This window comes from Podarcis gaigeae (assembly GCF_964106915.1).
Source record: "Podarcis gaigeae genome assembly, chromosome: 15".
Classification (NCBI taxonomy): Eukaryota; Metazoa; Chordata; class Lepidosauria; order Squamata; family Lacertidae; genus Podarcis; species Podarcis gaigeae.
Genome location: NC_139692.1, coordinates 27,631,632 through 27,653,972, shown reverse-complemented (window position 1 = coordinate 27,653,972; position 22,341 = coordinate 27,631,632).

Below are 22,341 nucleotides of genomic sequence, written 5' to 3'. Positions count from 1 at the left end.
GATTACTGTGCATAACAACTTGTCACTGTGCAAATTCACCAGGCCTTGTGGAGAATGTGCACATAATGTGCCAATGTGGAGGGAATAAAAATAAAATAGAAAAGGAATAAAATTAAATAAAAAAGGAATAAAAAGAAGAGAGAGAGAGAACAGGGAATTGTGCACATTTCCTGGTCAATATGCATAATCAATAGGCCTCGGGGAATGTGCATATCTTCACTTTCCTCCTCACTGTGGATGTTTTTTCTCACCATGGATACCCATTTCCTCTTCCCTGACAAGAGAAGAAGTGGTAGGGGATGGGTGGCTTGAGCAGAAAAAGAAAGGGCTCACAGGGAAAGGGATACAAATCCCCCTCCCTGATTCCTTTATTGCAAGGATGGGGAACCTGTGGCCCTTCAAATGCTGTTGGGCTCCAACTCCCACCAGCCCTCAAGCCAGCATGGGCAATTGTCAGGGATGATGAGAGCTGCAATTCGGCAAAATCTGTAGGGCCACCAGTTTGGCACCCCTGCTTTATTCGAGCTCCCAGCCTCTTGGAGAGAGAGATGCACATAGCACCTAGTTTGGGCCTCATGAGTGAGAGAGGAGTGAGAAGATGGTGCATGAAAGCAGGGTTCCAAGAAAAGAGTGAAGACAGGATATTACAGATGAGTGTGATTTCCAGAGAAAGAGGTCTGGAAAAGCAGGGGGAGAGTTAACAACTTTGGAGACAAGGCATCTGGCTCTTTGTAATCTACTGGCTGTGTCTGTGAAGGCTTCCAGGATCGAAGTGCAAAAATACATGTCCATGTGCTTATAATTCGGGTGGAAGGGGGAAGGCCCCTGCAAGGAAAAGGAACGTCCAGTTTGCTAAAGCAGGCATATGGAATCAAAGGCAGCCACGTAAAACCAAGGGATGTTATGTAACGAAGACGGCAGCCTATGCATACTTAACGTAATACGCAACCATGCACATTTACCACCAATCATTTCATAGAACCATAGAACTGTAGAGTGGAAAGGGACCATGAGGGTCATCTAATCCAAGCCCTTGCAATGCAAGACTAAGTTTGCCCAACATGGGGCTCCATCCCACCACTCTGAGATTAAGAGTCTCTCTTCTAATCTTCAACCCAAACCAACCAAACCAAACATTCCCAGAATGACATATGCATATCAGTCACATGCATACAAGACATTCCCTGCCTTCAGGCTTCCAGTCTAAAAGACATGAGACAAAAGAAAAAGGGAGGAGGAAGGAGGAGGGAAGGAAACAAACTCAGGCACTAGTTTTACAGATTTCTTGGAACCAGGGGCATAGGAAGGGGGGCGGTGGGGGCGGACTACCTCGGGTGCCCTCACTGAAGGGGGTGACATTAGGCACGCCGCATGCCCGCCCACAACTTCCAAGCCTACTCTGCGCCATTGGGGTAAGGGGGTGGGGAGCTGCACCGCTTTGCTGGCGGCATTCCCCTCTCCCCCTTCATTTTGACAACTTGAGGGAGACTTGGGAGTCATGGGTGGGTGGCATGCCGAATGTCCGCCATGGCACCTCGCTCTGTCCCAGGTGGCAGGACACATGTGCTGCTCCGGACACCCAAGCAGCTATCCTGCACCTGGGAGGGCACCCTCCACACCATGCCCCCCTCGGGAGCACACCCGCCATGGGCAGTGCGGGCATATGCTCCGCCGCTGCTTGGAACGACCAGCTGGAACAGAGAGGAGGAACCAGTTCAGGCATTAGAAGTCTGATGACATTATAGTATCCTGCACTGTGCCAGAGGCAGCAAACTAGCTTAGGAGGCCAAATCCAGACCATGTTCATGCACAGCTCTGGCGTCTGACAGAGGAGAATGGCTCCGACTGCTGAGCCATTTGTTGTCTCACTCTACGCTGTCAGCTTGTCCCACATCATGTGTGAATTGTGTGTCCTCTGACTATCCATAAATCCTTCTGTTTGAGTTTACCCTGGGTGATTCTGTCCTTTGCCTATTGACTTTCCTGGCTCTCAGTCATGATGACACTCTTAATTAGCAGCTGATTACTACCATGTGGTGTAAAATGGCATCTGCAATGCAGCACTTTCACCTCTACTGACCCTGCTGTATTATCAAGGTAGCCTTCACTGAGTATGATTTATTACGATCTTCGGGGACCCTTCGGGGAGCTCCTCGCCTCCAAGGCCAGTCACCTTACGGATGTTTCCTGGTGCTGTTTGTTTGCAACATTTGCAGATCTGCAGAACATGTAACTGAAAAACTTGATGGCCTTCAGCTGTGACGGAGCTCTGCTTGGCTCCCATCATACGGCTTTGTTACATTCTTTCTCTTTTTATAGCTCTTCCTGGAGCTTGCTTATTTGTTTTCACACAAACCGTAAACCCCAGGCAGCCTTTTCTCTGGCATGCTTGACCTGGGTTGTTTCATCACTTTCCTGTCTCTTACTTCATGGAACTATCAAGGCAGCACTGGGAGATCTGGTTCATCCCTGCCACCCCAAACTGCTCAAAATCTACTCAGGGGTTTGTTAGGACATCCTGAAGTGGATGGAAGATTCTCCTTTCCATTTATGACACTGACTCTACCCAGAGCAGACACATTCCAGTAGGGATGGGTGAAACTGTCAATTGCCTGATACACACATTTTTGCAAAGCAACTTCCCCAAATATAATGCATTTCTTGTACATTATTTTCCACTAATACTTGCATTTCTATGCATGCTTTACCCCACTGTATGCACTTTTGCACACCTTCCTTGGCCGAAGAACTGCACTGCAAAATTCAGAGAAGTGCAAATTTCGCAGGACAGTTCTGTGTTTCAGTTCACATATTGTGTTGGAAAGTGTGACTTATATACGCTTGCCTTTGAATGTGAAATGAATCACATTTATCCCCCATTCCTACTCCAGAGGCTACAACTCCCACCAGCCCTGACTACTGGCCCTGCTGCCTCGGGTTGATGGAAGTTAAGGTCCAACAGTATTGGTGGGGGGCACAGGTTTCCCATCTCTGGGTTCAGTGGATGGATGGATGAGTAGATGATAGATAGATAGATAGATAGACAGACAGACAGACAGACAGACAGATACAGTAGATAATGTGTATGCATAAAAGTAAACTGTGCCCTCAATTTTAATGGAGGAAAAAAACGGGCACTGTGTATGAAATAAGTGGGAAGCTGGTGTAGAAAGTTCTGTACTACATGGACCATTGATGTAACTCATTGTAAGGAAACTCTTTAGACCAAATATCATTTCATGTATTCCGTTATTTTATAGGGTGCCTTGAGTCAGTGTCAATGGATGCTAAACTAATGCAAAGCCAGCTGTTTTTGTTTTTGATCACTTGCAGAACCAGTCTTTGCATTTTTCTCTGGCTTAGCATTTTTAATCAAAACAGTCTTCCTGTGCACATTTGAGCTAACATTAGCTTATTCCTAAAGGTGGTGGGGTTAAGTCACCTGCTGGTGGTGCCTTGCCCACTGACTCCCTTCACTCACCTGTCACCGCGGCCTTCCTTCACTTGGTTTTCTAGCTTAGTCTTCTTTGGCTTCTTCCAACATCTGCACAGATTATAAACGGGACCTTAATCCCAGCGCTTCCCTTCCAGAATGTGCTAACATGGCAACAAAGAGACACAGAGACATTGTGAAGACTTGGCACGAGGCTCTGGTAAAGGCAACAGTTGCCTTCTAGACAATGCTGATGGGATGGGATGAGGTCTGCAATGAGGCAGATGAATGGGGCATTCTTAATCAGTTCTGCATAAGGGAAAGAAAGAAAAGGATCAAGAAGGTAGGGCACAGCTGGACCTAGGAATGCCAAAGCACATTTTATCCCCTTCCTTGTGGTTTTAGGCCCCAAACAGGAATTAATCCATGCTTGCTCATGGTTGAGATTCATAAAGCAAATGCTAATTGGCTTGAACCAGAAATTGCTTCAATGCACATTCCGGAGCACATCAAAATGCACATTCAGAATCACATTCCAGCTGGACTGGAGCTTCTGAGCTTCTGGGAGAGGATATTGTGGCTCTCTTTGTCCTCACTGATGTCACCCTGTGGCCAAGTCATACAGTGTCCATGATGTCATCTTCACCATGTGATCCCTGATTGTCTGGGCTCATGTAGCGAAGAAGAAAGATGAAGTCCTGGGAAAGTTGACAACAAACAATCCTAACCAAAAAGAGGTGTTGAACCAGCAATGGATTATGGGCACAATAGCTATGAATTGGCACACACACAAAAGGAAAGTTAAGTTTAATAATTTTTAGATTTTTAAAAACCTTTTAAATAGATAATAAAAAGATAAAGGTAACCCTGACCATTAGGTCCAGTCGCAGACGACTCTGGGGTTGCGGCACTCATCTTGCTCTATAGGCCAAGGGAGCCGGCATTTGTCCGCAGACAGCTTCCAGGTCATGTGGCCAGCATGACTTAGCTGCTTCTGGCAAACCAGAATAGAAATCCTCTAAGCAAATACATAAATACATTGCTAAGATAGTAGTGCATCTCAGAGAAAAGTTCTGTCTCAACCCTCTCCTTGTTTTGCTATTTTTCTATTTGCAGGGACTCTCTATATATTAATACATATGCATATGCATAGGGAAACATTGAAAAATTGTTGCGCTTCTGTAAATTGAAGTAGTATGATCCATCTACCACTCATGTCTTTCCACAAGGTTTGGCAATCATTTGGGGCCAATGTTAAAATAAGACCTTTTAAGAAAGTCCCAAAATGGCTGCTGTCTGTGACATAAAAGAAAATGGCTGCCAGGGAGGGGTGTGACATAGCATGAAATGGTTGCCACATCTAAAAGAAAGGGGTGGGAATCACAAAATCAAAAAGTCACCTATATCAATCACTCACTCTAAGAAAGAAGTCCTTTGTACCTCTCCTCTGTTCAGAATGGAAGGGAGGATGGAATGAAATATGGGCATCTTAAATGGGGCACTTTCAACGGAGGAAAGGTTAGGCCCCTTAAAACAGGAACTGAGTATAGAAAAAAAAAAGTGCATTGTGGATTTTAGAGAAGATATTTACTGAGACCTTTCACATGTGCCATAAGAAGTACTCATGAGAGCACTGACACCCAAGGATGCTGTGCTGGTGACCTTTGCTCCAGCATGTTATAGTAGATCAGGTCCTGCTTCTGTCCTATAGAGCAGGGGTCAGCAACGTGCAGCCCATGGGCTGGATGCTGCTCACGAAGACCGTTTTACTGGCCCATGAGCCGCCTCTGAACTCAGCTGCCTGCTTGGCAAGTCCCCCGCATGCTGCGCTAAACTGGTGCAGTGCGGCACGGGGACTTGGCAAGCGGTGCCAGAAATTGCATTTGCGCACACACTGATACCGGAAATCGCATCTCCACATGTCCAGACACTGAAAATCGCTTCTGCACAGGCACAGGTTTCAGCGTCTGGGCATACGCATAAGCAATTTCTGGCGTCGTGGATATGCACAGACGTGATTTCTGGTGTTGTGCTGCGCCAGTCTGGCCCACGAATAATCTCCGTGGGGATGATCCAGCCCATGGCCTATAAACCTTGCCGACCCCTGCTATAGAGTATAGACAAACAAACCTTAACATTTCAAACTCTAGTGGCAAAGCCAGGAATTGGACTAGATCTCCAGACTTGGCACAACAACACCCCTTATCGTGCTGCTGGATTCTTGTCACACTGGAAAGGCTGCATCATTGTCTGAACATGGGCCCATCCTGGTTGTTTTTCTCCTGCCCCCCACCCCACCCAGCCACTAGTGATGGAGCTGCCTAAAAGATTAAGGCAACATCATTCACTCGGCTGATAGAGGGGGAAATGATTGATCCCTCCTGGCAAAGCAAGAGAAGGAGGAAGCAAACCTCTCCAAAAATATGAGATCAAGAAACTCTCGTCTTTCCCGCACTGGAGTTTAATCAGAAACATGAGTCCTGCACATTCAAATTTCTTCATTTGCTCTGGTGGTATCATTATCCCACCCAGACGAAACCCATCAGAAGGTCTAGGAAATTAAACAGATGACTTTGATGTGAAACAACTAGACAGTTTCCCTCCGTTATGTGGCCCTCTACCTCCTGATCTTACTTCTCATTATTCTAATATATACTAATTCCTCAGTCCCATTTTTTTTTAAAAAAGATCTCCCCTTCCAAGATTCCTCAAATGATAAATCAATCACCTGGATAAATAAGATCCTCAGCCACAAACTGAGAAGACCATGAAGAACATTCATATTATCACATCCACATCACGAGTTTGAAGTATATGGCTGTTTCCTGTGCTTTATTTGGAAAAAAAGGAGGTGCTGGTATGCACCACTCTGCCTCCCCCTTTGTCTGTCTCCTCCATCACCACCACCACTTCCCCGAAAGTGTTTTGGCACAACCCACCAAAACAGGTCTACCATGAAGTGGTGCAGCTAGAGTGGCTGTTTCCTTGACATGCAGGCTGCTCTAGCTGCACCACTTTGTGGTAGACCCACTTTGGCCAGCTGTGCCAAAGTGGTTCTGGGGGAAGTGGACGCAGCAGAGGTGAAAAGAGGTGGCAGTATGGTATAGCGCTGTGTACCACCTCAAAAAATCCCAGGCTGTCTCCAAAGAATCATGAGAATTGTAGTTTATTAATGGCACTGGGAATTATAGCTCAGTGAGGGGTAAACTATAGTTCCCAGGTTGCTTTGGGAGGAAGCCATGTTCTTCAAATGAGCTTAGAGTGTGCTTTAAATGTATGGTGTGGATATGACATCTCCATCTATGACACATTGGACAGGTAAGGTTATCTTCTATTATGCCAGGGTGTGATCCCACCACCACCAATGGGGAATCAGCCACCAGTGTGCTTGCCCATAGATAGATGCTTCTTCCAGTTCTTGAGAGTGGACTGGAGGGAGGATGTGTGCCCAATCCTGGTATCCAATGAAATGTGGGCATGTTTAAGGAGTGTGTGTTTCACGGAGGAGAGGGAGAACCAGTAGAAACAAGAACTGAGCAAGGAGAGCAAATAGTTGCTCAGGCATTGTGGATTTTTGAGGGAATATTTACAAGGCACATTCACAGGTGCCATAGGAGGTACTGGTGGGAACATTTTACTGCAGGTACTGTGCTAGAGACCTGAGGGAGCAAGCAGATCAACTATGTCTAAAGCCCATCTTTGTGCTGCTGCTGCTGCAGGTTGGTATGTAAAGCCCAGCTGAGAAAAAAGTGCAAGAAACATTTAAAAAGCTGACCCATTGTCCAATATATGCATCTCAAACAATGGAAAATCAAATTGGATAGCAGTTTCTAAGAAACAGATTTTTTAAAAAATTAACAACAACAACAACCAACCGGCAGCAGAGAAGCCTTTTGCTGCACACCCTTCGGGTCTCTGGTCTCCTCCATTTGGAAAAGTTCTGGAATGTCTGTCTTGCGGGGCCAAGTGTGTTAAGGACACTCTGTCTTCATCCTCTGAAAAGGCACAAATCAACTTTTGAAATATTGGGTTGTTTTGGTTTTGCTTCTTGGTAAATTTTCGCTTTGGCTTGCCACATCTCCCTTAACAATAGTTCGTGGAGGGAGGGATGGGGGGGGAGACATTCGACTCAGGTTGCATTTAAAGGTGAATCTTATAAATTTGCACCTTGCAAAACAATATGAGAACCGAAACAGAGCCAATCTTTGAAATTCACACTTCTGTGAATTTTGCAATGCAGTTTTCCAGCCAGTGTTTTTGAAAAGGCGTACTTCAGGGGAAAGTGTGCATTAAAATGAAAAATAACACACAGATATGCAGCATATTGGTAGAAATTGCTTGGAAAAATATGTACATTAGTCAAAAACGCATAAAGAACATATTTCTTAGGAGAAATCAACACTAAAATGCCATTCAGTCTACATTGCTCTGAGCAACTTGGAGGATGTGGGTATGGCTTCCAAAGTCTTGCCCAATCTCTGCTTTTTAAAACTCCTTCAGCACTCAGCTCTTGTTGTCTCCAGGCTGTATGAAAAGGGTGGACAGCCTGTGACTGTCATCTTAACTTCCAGCAGCTCTTTGCCTAATTTTATGAGTGTGGCAAGGGGAAGGGTGGTAGAGAGTGAGTGAGGAGTATGAGAGAGAGAGAGAGAGAGAGAGAGAGAGAGAGAGAGAGACAGAGAGAGATAGATATGAGTGGTAGAAAGAATTTGAGAAAAGGTGGGTACCCGCTTTGACTCTTGCTTCGCTCATTTTTGGCTACCTACCACCGTTATAGGGCTCCCAACCAATTAACCCTGAGGGAATGTGGCCCTGTACAATGTTTTCCTTTACTAATGGCCTATATTAATTGATCCCTGTGGAAGTCATGTGACATTTTCTTGGCCCAAGGAAATGTGACACTCTCTTTATAACACAGAAAGGCTGAGAATGATGCCCACAGTTGTTGTTGTTGTTTTGTGGGAGGGAGCACTTGCTTACAATCAAAAGGAAGTAAGCCATGATGACCAAAGCAGCCCCACTCTTTTTTTTTTGAGTTGAAATCTGTGAGCCAAAAGTTAACATACTCTCATTTCATGTTCAACTCAGCCACAACTTCATTCCAATAAATCTCAAAGTGCCAGGAGGGAGGGAGAAAAAAAAAAATCAAAGGTACTTTGAAGGACAAAAAAAGAGAAGGCCTGTAGTATTCCTAAAGGACTACTGGCATGAGGGGCAGACTGGCCCAACCAGGATGGAAATATTTACAATGGAGGTGCCTATAAGGAACCTCATTAGCCTTTCGTAAGGCTGCCATGACCTGTGTTGTGCTAATTGCCCCGTTAAGCTCCTTCCCCTGTAAAACCAATTCTATTAATATTCAGACAGGCTCATTAGTGCTGCTTACCAAAAAAGCCCTCACTTCAGAGCACAGCCAAGAATGAGGAGATTGGGTGAACAACAGGGTTGCTATAAGGTAAAAATGGCAGTGGTGGTGAACACACTATATACGTTGCCTTGGAGGGATTCTTTTATTTCTATATTTTTTTTTAAAAAAAGAACAATAGTAAAAGTTTTACGCAGAGAACTCCTGGATTGAAGTGGAGGTGAGGGTTGAAGAGGGGGCCTGAAAAGTGTACCCAATCTCCCAACTCCCCACTTCAAACTATTGTTTGCCTGTTTTCACAACAGTGGCATTTCCCTGGGGACCAGAATGACTGAGGGACAACATTTTTTTTAAAGAATTCTACCCAGAACTCCAGGGACGCAGGTGGCTCTATGGGTTAAACCACAGAGCCTAGGACTTGCCAATCAGAAGGTCGGTGGTTCGAATCCCCGCAACGGGGTGAGCTCCCATTGCTCGGTCCCTGCTCCTGCCAACCTAGCAGTTCAAAAGCACGTCAAAATGCAAGTAGATAAACCTTCCAGCAGGAAGGTAAACACCATTTCCGGCCGCTGCTCTGGTTCACCAGAAGTGGCTTAATCATGCTGGCCGGAGGCTGTACGCCGGCTCCCTTGGCCAATAAAGCGAGATGAGCGCCGCAACCCTAGAGTCATCCATGACTGGACCTAATGGTCAGGGGTCCTTTACCTTTACCCAGAACTCCCATCAGGATGACAAGAGCTTGTAATGTAGCATTGTTCTGAGGGGACTTCTGGGTAAAAAAGAAAGATGGCAGCTTCCACCCTCCAGGACAGCTGCTGGGAAGCTGACTAGTTTTGGGGTGCCATTTGTCCAACAGAAAACTTCCAAAACAACCCCCAACTTTGCTGCTAGGAAGTGACACTGTGCAGGGCCATCTGGGATCAACAATGTCATGTGTGATTAGAATACCCCTCAAGTGTCCTGATAAAATCAATACACCCCATTTTTCACACAAGAAAGCCACTTTTTAAGGGGCCACAATCTCACATGGCACCCCAAAATGTGCTTTTTTGGGCCCCACAAGAGCACAGTCCCAAGAAAGTGTCACATGACTCTCACAGGAGTGTGGCCCCTTGAAGTTGCACGTCCTGATTTTTTGCCTCAGCGTGTTGGAGGGCATGGATTAGTTCTTGCTGTTAAGAACAGAAGAAGAAGAAGCCTGTTGGATCAGGCCAATGGCCCATCTAAGCCACCCTCCTGTTCTCATAGTGGCCACCTAGATGCCCCTGTTGCATTTGCCCACAAGCAAATGCAACAGTACTCACACAACTTGTGACTTCCAGTAACTGGCTTTAAGAGGCATACGGCCTCCAACTGTGGAAATAGAACATAGCCATTGTGATTAGTAGTAGCCATTGATAGCCTTAACCTCCAGGAGTTTGTCTAATCCTATTTTAAAGGTATCCATGTTGTTCCAAAACTATGCACTGTGTGAAAAACTACTACTTTTCTTTGCCCTGAATCGTCCCAGTGTTCATCTTCATTGGTTATCCATAAGTTCTAGTGTGCTAAGAAAGGGAGAAAAGCCATTCTCTCCGCACTTTCTCGATAATAATTTTGTAAACTTTTATCATGTCTCCTCTTCCTTGCCTTTTCTCTTAAATTAAAAACTGTTAGAGCAGATCAGGGCTACTCAAGAAACAGAAATTGGCTACAGGTCTCAGGAATGCACTACTGCAGTGAACAGAAGTGGAAACGGACTTCGTTATCTATTGGTAGTGTGTCACCATTTTATGGAGTGTAAGCTGTAGTGGCGCATCTGCAACCCACATGCTTGCTTGCTTGCTGAAAATGTAACATCGAAGCTTCCTCCAGATTATTTACTTACCAGTTGGAGACAATAAAACTGGTCATGTTTCCTCAGTAGAAGTGGGAGCTGGCTAGGTTTGTGTGCCCTTTAGGTGTCTGAGGAGAAGAGGGAAAGGGGAAGATGTCCATTAACACCCTTTTAACAAGAAGAGGCAGAAACAGATTTATTCTCCTCAGCCTGCAGTCTTTGCTCAGGATGGGTTTGCTTTTTGCACTCTTTGTTTTATGGAAAGGAAAAAGCCATGCGTATGTGCTGAATAGGTGGGCAAGCTAATGAGGTGCCAACCACAAGCAACACAACCTACATAAAAAAACCCAGGAGCCTACTAACAAGAGCATTAGTCCTGTTAATCCATTTGTTGTTTGTTGCTCGGATGCCTGATTATTGTCTTCCAAAGCAACTACTCTATTCCAAACTTAAAAATGGAAAGCATATTGCTGGTGGTCAACAAAAGAGGTTTAAAGACTCTCTCAAGGCAAATCTTAAAGAAGTAACATAAACTCTGACAACTGGGAAACACTGGCCTGGACAACCTTTACCAAAGGTGTCATGGACTTTGAAGATGCTCGAACTCAAGATGAAAGGGAGAAACGTGCTAAGAGGAAGGCACATTTGGAAAATCTTCACCATGATCAACTCCTGCCCAGAAACCAATGTCCCCACTGTGGAAGGATGTGTGGATCCAGAATTGGCCTCCACAGTCACTTACAGACTCACCGTTAAGACCGTGTTCATGAAAGACAATCTTACTTGACTATGAGGGATCACCAAAGAAGAAGAATCCTGTTTGCTTGGAGTCAAGCCTTGCAGAACTACACCACTAAGCAATGGGAAGAATGTACATGTGGAATTACAAAGAACATTATCTTTCTCTCCATCAAACTGTGTCTTGCAATTCAACAGCAGAAACTCTTGTCGATACGTTCATTACTACAGGGAGCTGAGGATGTTGAACATGGAGAAGAGATGGCTGAGAGGTGATAGGATAACCATCTTCAAATATCTAAAGCACTGGAAGATGGAGCAAGCTTGTTTTCTGCTGCTCCAGAGGGGAGGACCCAAGCCGATGGATTCATATCATAAGAAAGGAGATTCCGACTAAACATTAGGAAGAAATTTCTGTTCAACAGTGGAACTGATTCCCTTGGATGGACTCTCCTTTTAAGCAGAGCTTGAATGGCTTTTTGTGCTGGGGGTTGGATTAGATGGTCATTACGGTCCCTTCCAACTCTACAAGTCTATGATTCTCTGATACCAATATATTGTTACTAAAGTGAAGCTGTCAATCACATTCCATGCATGTTCCATCTGGAAAGAACTTGCATTGGTTCTATTGACAAATTCCTAGCTGTGCCCTGCCCTTCTTTAAAAAACAAAACAAAATTGCCTTGTGATTCCTGCTATATTCATGAACAAATTATAATCTCTCTGTCGTCCCCCCACCCCCTGTGCTGCCGCCAGGGTCAAGATTGTATCTCTCCCATCACCTCCCCTTAAATTTTAATCAGAGAACAGCAAGCAAGCAGAAAAACAGCAAGACATTTGATGTCTATTTCCTTTCACCAATGGGGGGGTGTTTTATCACCCAGAGCTGTGTTTGTTGAAGGAACACAGCAGTCCACATTTCATAGGCTGAGGAGGAAAGACTCCTATTAAATTTGGCAGCTTTATAATGTTACTCCCCTCCCAGCCCCTCTTGCCTTTTGACTCTGGTGAACCAAAAGCAGGGAAGGATGGACCTCAATTCTGAATGCACAGATTTCAGGGTTGCAAAAGCCTTCTTTATGCATGACACTAACTGTGAAGCAGGGCTGGCAAGGTAAGGCAACTGCCTTAGGTGGCAGAATCCACGTAGAGTTTTATTTTTCCCCACCCCTGTTCCTGATGTAGATCTTCACTCAGACCTTCTTCCCTGGTGGGGATCGGAATGCCATTTTGTGGTTTGCTTCAGGTGCCAAAATGTCTTGGGCCAGCCCTGCAATGAAGTGGGTGCAACAGGGGCTAGCACAGTAGCTCTGTCTCCCCATCACAATGCCAGGTGACCCATCCCCAACTTGTGGAAGGTGGCTCTCTAGGGTGAGGAGCTTTCTGTAGTCACAGAAGACCTGATGGATTAGGAACCAGTCAAAGAACAGGAAGTGGAACCATGGTGGTTGATGCCCATTGAGGCTGGTAGGGCAGAAGGCAGGGAGGACAAACAAAGGCAGCAAATACAATTCCCTGTAAGCAAGTGTAAAGTGATTCCCATTGGGGCAAAACATTCTTATCTCATGTGTACTCTAATGGGGTCCAAACTGGCAATGACTGACCAGGAGTGAGACCTTGGGGTCACAGTTGATGGGGTGATAAACAGTTTGACCCAGTGTGTAGCAGCTACAAAAAGGGTTCATTAGGAAAGGAGTCAAAAATGAAGCTGCCAGTATCTATCATAGCATATACAAATCTATTGTGCAATTGCACCTAGAATACTGTTTACAGTTTGGGTAGCCACACCTCAAAAAGGATATTGTAGAGACGGAAGAGGTTCAGAAAAGGGCAACCAAAAGTTCAAGGGTTAGAGAAATGCCTGTATGAGGAAATTTTGCAAGATTTGGGGCCTTCTACTTTAGAGAAAAAGTGGGTAAGAGGTGACATGAATGAGGTGTACAGATTTATGTATGCTCTGGAGCAAAATGGCTAGAGAAGGTCCCACGTCCCCATAATACTAGAATCTGCTGCTATCCAACCAAGCTGAATGTTGGAAGATTCAGGACAGAAAAGAAGCTCACACAGCTATGGGATTCACTATGTTGAGATGTAGTGGTTGCCACCAGCTTGGATGGGAGGGAGGTTAAAAGCCCATTCTGGAACTATAGTGAGATATATTGTGCTAATTTCGGTGTTATTTGAATGCTAAACTTGCGTTATAATCCACCATAGTTTTGCTATGTTCCACTATACTTCCAGAATCAGCTTTTACATCACATGAAAGCCTAGATATAATGTGGAAATTATCAGTTAGAGAATCGGCATGGAGGTGGAATAAAGAACCATGTCAATGCAGCCTCATTCTCCATTGATTCTAGAGCAAAATGTCATGTGTCGGCAGCCTTTGTCTCTCTGGCCCAAGTTTGGACATTTGAGCCCTAAAATCACGGACACATAGATCTACTCTAGCAGCAGCTGACAACACTTCAGATTACTTTGTGGCTGGAGAAGAGCGGTCAAGGGAATCTGTGCAGAGTAGATGCAAGGGAGAAGTTGTTGGGAAGGTGAAGCTGGCCAAGATTCACAGGCTTTGTCTGGACTGTGTGGAGGAAGATCACCCAGTGCTTCTTGGAATTTAACCCTCCTTAGCAGCCACCAGTTCCCCCAACCTTCAAAAACACATTCACTTTTTCATCCTCCCTGCAAAAAATGCCTGTGAAAACAAGGCACAGCCTAAAAGCCTTTATCTCTTCTAAAGCAACTGGCTTGTTTTACTGGGGGCTGGAGCCCCCTCCTGCTTTGGGAAGCCAAATTCTTTCAGCACAGGCTGCAAAGAAGCAGGCGGGTCCCGAGCTGAGAGGCTCGCATTTGCAAAGCTGGGGGAGGGCAGAATTATATATGTATATTATTTGGCCAAGTTGCCATGTTTAGGTTGGCTGGATAGCTTGATGTGGAATTAACACATATGACATGAATCTCGCAGCTCAGCACAGTCAGTCATTCCATACAGAGAGAAAAATATTTAGGAAGGAGTGGGGGGGGGGAAATCCTGATGCACCTCTGGAGAAGGAGTTTGTGATGGCAGGGTGGGGGGCTGTCAGTGGGGCTTTGAATTAGGGAAGTATCTGCACTGGGCTTTCAGGAGTTCAGCTACCAAGGTCTTGAAATGCAAGTTAGGGCAGATTTGGACCAGAGCTGGATGGAAGGCTGAGGGAGATCCACAAGCAGGCCTTAAGAACATAAGAAGAGCTTGCTGGATCATACCAATGATGCGAGTCCAGCATCCTGCTTTCATAGTGGCCAATCAGATGCCCTTTATGGGAAAGCATCAAATAGCACATGAGCAAAAGAGCCCTCTCCCCTCCTGCATCGTGGTGTAGGGTTGCCATATGCCCTCTTTTCCCAGGACATTTCCTCTTTTTTCATGGGTAGAGCAGTCATAGCGAGCCATAATTAAAAGTAGAAGTTGGCAAATATGTCCTCTTTATTGCTCTTCAAAATCTAGCAACCCTAATTCCAAGGTCAATCCAAAGCAGAATTGGGAGTAAGGAGGTAAGAAGGCAACCATCTCTGTTCCAAATCATGTTAATCACAAGCTGTGCTTTTTCCATTATTCTGCAGTTCAGCTTCTGTCAAAAGCTACTTCATTTGTCTTGCCATCTGCTGTGGAGGAATTTTATGTAGTTAATTGCTTTATCATTCTGTTATTCCACACCATTCATTGCAACGCAAACTGAGGGCGTGTTTGTGGAGTCATCAATTGCATATTGTTTGTGGACTGAAAACAACATTGTAGTCACTGGATCAATTTCCATTCTGCACGTGGGACGAATAAGCAACCCCCGGCAATTTCCTCTTGCCCTTCCATTTTTGTTGAAATTCTCTGACATCCTTTACCAGGAGTGAGCTTAGTCTGGTCAGCCAGGAAAGAGGATATAGCAGCCACCAGACTCTAGCTGTGAAGTGTGGCTGCCCAATTTGTTCCAGTTGCCATTTTGTACATTTGCAGCCAATGGCACCATCCCACTGCCAAAGTGCATTGCATCCAAGGCTGGTCAAAATTTGGACACTAGAGGCAGAAAATTCTGCAAGCACTTTCCCTCTTCCTTGACAGTGCAATTACACTAGCAACAAATTGTATTCCGCAGCCCAGAATTAAAGGAAGAGGGCAGCTTGATCAGTAAACTATCCACCATTACCGCCAGGAGTTGACGGGAACAAGTCTAAAATGCCAGTCAAACATGAACACCAGCATGAATTCTTAGCTGGAAAGTTATGCCCCCCAGCAAATAGACTCATCCTGTTTATTCAGATGAGAACAATTTTCTCTCACTTGTGTTTTTGACAAGTTATGATCTGGAGGCCTCTTCGGTGTCCCTGCCAACAACAATAAGTGGGAGGGGCCAACTGGACAAAGAAGGATATCTATTTCCAAGCTGGTTTTAGGATTGACTGGCCTGTACATTGAATTCCCAGTCTGTAATTTAAAGCTATAGGTTACAGATGTGTTTTTTTTAAAAAAACAAGAAAGTTATGCAACCAATCTCTAAATAATTATTAGGTGGTCCATGAGTGGTGTGTGTGTGTGTGGGGGGGTGCTGGTAGAAAGAGGAATAAACTTCCCCACGTAACTATTCACTGGGAGTCCCACAGTGTACTGAAGACTCCTCCACTCTCTATGATATTCACCAGTGCAGAGTGCCTTTTCGATATCACGAATCAGAGTGAGCTTCGGGGACAGACTGAGGAACTGGGAGGGCCTGGGGACACCTTTGCAAATCTAAGGAACTTTTGTGGGCTCCAAGAAATACCTGTTCCACAGAAGAAAAACGGACAGTGCTCAAAACCTGGCAGGCTGACAAAACACCTACACCTCCAAACCAAAAACCAAGTGCACGCATAAGCACCCCAAAAACTAATTTTAAAAATGTGAGGGGTGGGGGTTCTTGGCAGCTGTCAAGGGTAGTGTTTAAATATAGCATGGTGCTCACAGGTGCCACCTTGGGGACCCTAGCCCTGCATAATTAAGAAACAGTCTCCTTGTTTATTTCTTCATCATTAGCGCCATCATTTAGTATGCTTTTGTATCCTTCTTTGGTGGTGGATGCAGCTCATTGGTACTGCTAGGTTGGGAGACAAGGAGGCCAACAGTAGGTGGCGCCAGAGCCAATGAGAGGCAGCGCCAATTAATCCTAGTTTTGTCCCCATCCTCCCCCTCCCTGATGAGTTCTACAAGGACAATGCTGAGACTAAGGAGGAGGAAGCTGATGGGCAGTGTCACCCCCTGGACTGAGTGTAAGCAAGGAGGCAGGGAGGTGGGTGCTGGCTGAGGACAGAAGGTATGTGGGGCAATGTCCCATTTTCTCCAATAAAGCCAGCCTCCATTCCCCTTCTTACAAAAAGCCCCTCTCATTGTAAATGGAGCTAATCCCCAGAACCATCTTATGAGGTACACTCTGCTTTGGGCAGAATTTGGTGGAAGTCTAGGAATGTATATGTGGAATATGTGAGGAAATATTGCCAGTTATTACAGTGGTACCTTGGTTTACAACCATAATCCGTTCTGGAGCTCCGGTTGTAAATCAAAACAGGTTGTAACCCAAGGTGCGCTTTCACCAATGGGGCCTCAAAAAAAAAAAAGGGGGGGGTTGTAATCTCAAAAAAGGAACACACACATCTGGGTTTGACATGGTTGTATTCCAAAACGGTTGTAATCCAAAACGGTTGCAAACCAAGGTACCACTGTATAGAGATTCCATTTAAGATTCCTCAGATGTTTTGCTTGATTGGGACCCTGAAAATTGCCCCATGATTACCTCATGAGTGCAGCCCTAACTGCTACTGCTGCAGCTGCAAAACATTTCAACCTCTCCTTTCGACTAGTGTCAAGTCAGTTTTCCAACCTTCAGGGAGAAACATGCGTAGCATGTTTACTTGCAAAACAGCAGCCGAAGGATTAGATTTCCCCTTAAGAGTAGCCATAATGGGCTCCCAAACCCTTTTTGCTTAGATGGCCCCATTCTAAAATTTACATTTTTCCCGTGACCCCCAAATAGCAGCAAAGTCTAGAATATCATCCCAAAGTAAAGATGTAGTGCATGATGTCTCATTTAATGGGTTTACCATTTTTCTGCAATGGGCTCTATGATCTCTGGGGGCTCAATGTTTAATTCTGGGCAGGGGGTCTACTCTAGCTTCTGGATTTAGAAATCACACCCCCGTCCTTTGGGGAAAGATGTCCAACACGTGCTTTAAGCTTAAATTAAAATATCCTGCATAGTTTTGATTAAAGCAGACACAGACAAAGAGACAGATGTAGGAATGCATTGCAGCAACTGTTAAGTGATGCTTTTACATGCTGCTCATCTGCTTGCTGATGATCAGTTGATGTTCTTAAGTGGCATACAATATATTGGCAGTTACTAGTAGCAGGGTGAGGTCTGATGTGTGTTCTTCATTCAAGGGATATGTGCAAGGGACACACAGTTGATTTATTAATTTCTGCCTTTATATAGCTACCCCATAACAAGAGTTCTCTGGGCTCCTCAGCAAGCAACAAACAAGCCAAGCACGTCAAAGTATTATTTATTTATTGCAGGTATAGTCCACTTTTCTCTCCAAGTTGCACAAGTTAGCATACATGGTTCGCCCCACAACAATCCTGTGAGATAGGTTAGGCTACGAGGCAGTAACTGGCCCAAGGTCACCCAATGAGCTTCATGGCCAAGTGGGGATACAAACCATGGTCTCCCAGGTCCTGGCCTGACACTCTAACTCAGCCTTTCTCAATCTGTGGGTCCCCAGATGTTGTTGAACTACAACTCACATCACCCCTAGCTAGCAAGGCCAGAGCTCAGGGATGTTGGGAGCTGTAGTCCAACAACATCTGGGGACCCACAGGTTGAGAACTGCTGCTCTAATTGCTATCTGAATTCCTGGAGAGCTGCTGCCATTCAGTGTAGGTGGTGCTGTGCTAGATGGACCAGTGTTCTGACTCAGCAAAATAAGGCTACTGTACTTAAGTTCCTAGGACTGCCCTCCCATCGCCCTTTAAAGTAGAGCGCTCTCCTCTGCAATCTAGGACACACAACCACCCTAGATGGAGATGTGCCCAAAGACTTAAATGCTTGTGGGAGGGTGAGCATGTATACACAAAGACAGAGAATGGGGAGATGCTGAGGAGATTAAAAAATGCACACAGAGATAACAAACAACGGCAGGGGGTAATTCAGAGTTCTGTGCTGTCTTGGTTTAAGCCAAGTGACATCTTCCCGTGAGAAAGGCTTCGGATGAGCCTACAACAAAACTCAGAAATCATTTTGTGTTGTTGGATATGCTTCACTGGGAAAACTGGGAAGGGGGCATGGGTGGTTCTCTCCGCTGGTTGCTTCTTCCCCCGCAGGCATTGGGAAGGATAAACATAGGTCTGCAATGGAACCAAGGACAGAGCAGGCTGATTCCCAGGACGACGGGTCAAAACTCCCAAAGTGGGATGAATATAGCAAGCAGCTTAGATTTTTTGCTGATGAGTCCCCATGGAATATATTTTGGAAAGAGAAGATAGAGGACAGCAGGCAGCGGTAGGCAACTGCATTTTTCCTGATCATGTGCAGCTGAAATGGATTAAAAAGCTATGCAGTCCCTTTGTGGCCAGGGAAGGTTATTTACCCACCTGCTCCTCCCTGATCAACACATGTTTCCCAACATGAATGTATGTGGCAAGTGAACTATCATGGCTCCCACCAAGAACCCTGGGAATTGTAGTCTGACAGTGACCAACATTTGGTCACAGATATCTGCGGTCTCCATTCCAGAACCACAGTTCTGAGACCCCCTTGGGAAGAGGGAATGATCATTAAATCCATTTAAATGCAGATCTGTCTTAATCCCAGACCCGAGGGTGCTGGAATATATGGATCAAACCAGTGTGTTGCATGACCCCAAACTGTGTCCAAACATCTTGGGAGGTTGTGGTTCATGCAGAAGAAGGATGCCTCTGAAGACTAGTTGCCAGGAATCGAAATGGGGAGAGTGTTTTTGCACTTGGATCCTGCTTACAAGCTTCACAAACACATCTAGTTGGCCTCTGTGAGGCCAGGATTCTCAATGGCCTGATCCAGGAGGTCTCTTTTTGGCTTTAGAAGAGAATTAGACAAATGTAAGGCTGTCATTGACTATGAGCAGACTATGTCCTGCCTCCGGGGTCAATGCTTCTGAATGCCAGTTGCTGGAAACTGCAGGAGGGGAGAGGGCTCTTGTGGCCAAGTCCTTGTAGGTTTCCCACAGACATCTGGTTTGCCACTGTGAGAACAGGATGCTGGACTAGAAGGGCCACTGGCCTCATGCAGGAAGCTCTCCTTAAGTTCTTATGTCCTTCTGAACAGCTAAACAGCACAAAAAAGGTGAACGGTCACCTCACCTGGGAGGCAGGCCAATACTGCGTGATGCACAATCTACACTGCCTCCTTTCCTCTAAAACCGCAACTGCCCCTTGTGAGTGACTGTATTGAGTCCTGTGGTTGAGTGCTGGGATGTGGGTGGCACTGTGGTCTAAATCAATGAGCCTTGTGGGCTTGCCGATCAGAAGGTCAGAGGTTCAAATCTGCATGATGGGGTGATCTCTCGTTGCTCTGTCCTAGCTTTTGCTAACCTAACAGTTCGAAAGTATACCAGTGCAAGTAGATAAATAGGTACCTCTGTGGCGGGAAGGTAAACAACATTTCTGTGCACTCTGGCACTTGTCACTGTCATCCATGTGCCAGTAGTAGTTTAATCATGCTGGCCACATGACCCAGAAAAGCTGTCTGTGGACAAACGCTGGCTCTCTTCACCTGAAGCAAGATGAGTGCTGTATCCCATAGTCACCTTTGACTGGACTTAATTGTCCAGGGGTCCTTTACCTTTACCCTGAGTCCTGTTTCAGGCACAGTGTGAGCCAGGTGCCTTTTAAAATCATAAATCAGAGATGGCCAAGATACAGGCTGGAAGCAATTTGACTTGGCCCCTGACTGGTCTCTGAAATTTTAATAAAAGTGTAATGGTGGAGAGCAGGAATTGGCCTCAGCTCCTTATGTACAAAAATAGTTCACAAAAGCCTGAAGAATCACTGATGTTTGGGGCCTGTAGAAGAGCAGCAGAAAACCTGCCTTATGAGCAGAAGGACCCAGGTTTTGAGAACTGGCATCTCTCGTTAAAAGAGCCACAGGTAGCAAGACTATGAGATATGCCTTTCTGAAACCTTGGAGAACTGCTTCCTTTGCTCATGGGTCTGAAGGGTGGTAAGGTTGAGTATCCGTTCAGGCTTCAAGGCCAGTGAAGGGACCAATGCTCTGACAGTGTTATCACTTCCACATTGCACCAAGTAGCATAAAAGGTCAGATGAAGCTTCAGAGAAATTATTTGGTTACACATCATGCCTCTTCCAGGTTATGGGGCCCCACTGAGGCTGCCAATGGATTACAAGTCCCATCATCCACAGCCAGACCAAGTGGACAATGGGAGTTGTAGTCCACAACACCTGGAAGGCACCCTGTTAGCGAAGGCTGAGTTGAATTTCAAATAACTGCAAATGCTTGGCAGAACGCTACCTTCTCCATTCCTTCTCAGGACTTAAAGACAGGTTCTAGAGTGGTTTTCCAGACTGGCTTTGAAATCAGATAAGACCTGAATCAACAGGCAGAGTAGCACTTCCACACCCCATGAATGCTAGACTTTTTAATCCAAATTCCCTAAATGGGGAAGATCAGACCCCCAAGCTTACAGGATTGGGGGTGGGAGGGAGAGAAGCTGTAATGTTTGTGGGCGGCCACAAATGGTCCAAAGCCAGAGGCTGCTAATTTGAAGCAGAGCGAGTCCAGACCACATTCCAGACTCCAGACAAATGGTGTGTTGGTGTCTTTGTGTGTGTGTGTGTGTGCCATTTCTAGTTAGTAGATAGGGAAGCTTGAGTGGGCTGAAAGGATGGGTGATCCACTTTCCCATCCTGCATGGGTAATTAAACACAATTATATGTACTTTAGGGATTAACCGGTTCTGTATAAGAGGGAGGTCTCACACTTGATGTGCTGAGTGTTTTCAAGGCAGCTTGCTTCAAAGAGTTGATCAACTGCAGACGCTACCATGGGGCCTTCCCCACCTACTTTCATCAGAGAAGAGCACCCTTCGTGCAGAGTGCAAGCACTTTGCATCTCTCTGCCTGTCTATCTCACTTGGTTAGAACTTGCCTCTTCCAGCCCTTGCTTTCCTCACCTCATCCATTTGTTCACATGACTCCTTTACATGAAAAGGTTTGGGGCTTTCAAATTTAGACAAAAAGCAAGTAAGGGGTGACATGAAAGAAGTTTATAAATTAATGCATGGCGGGGAGAAAATGCATAGGGGAAAGCTCCAGTTCTCCACATTTCCACATTGCTTTGCAAAGTTTCTGTTTTTAAAGCTATAGTTAAAATGCACCAGTGTTTCAGTGTAAATTTAATCAAATCTACACATTTTTGCCCAGTAAAGAAATTTTTGCAAAGCAATTTTTGTGTGCATGTTTGGCTGCATTACAAAATTCAGACAAGTGTGAATTTTGAAAAATGGTTGCATTTTGGTTCATGTTTCAGGCAGTGCAAATTAGGTAGGCTCACCTTTATGTGCAAACTGAATCAATTTCTTCCCCCACCCCTACCTCCAACATGGGGGTGGATACTTCCCTCTTTTAAGAAACAAATTACCACCCAATACAGCCACTCCAGAGGTCCATAGGAAATCTTAGATCTCTCAGTTGATGCAACCAAGTTTCTGGTTCCTGGAACATCACGAACCATGGCTCCCCTGGCTATGGAACCATGAAGCATTTCCTCAACAACACTTACCTCCTGCTGCAATTAACGAAGCTGCTCGTCAGCCTTATCCGTTCGCACTTTCCAAACAAAGCTCTCTGGTGGTTAATAAAGCCTAATGAGACCCAGGTTTCAAACTTTCCAGCTGTCTTTAACCTTGTTATGATGACAAGGCTGTGCCTTT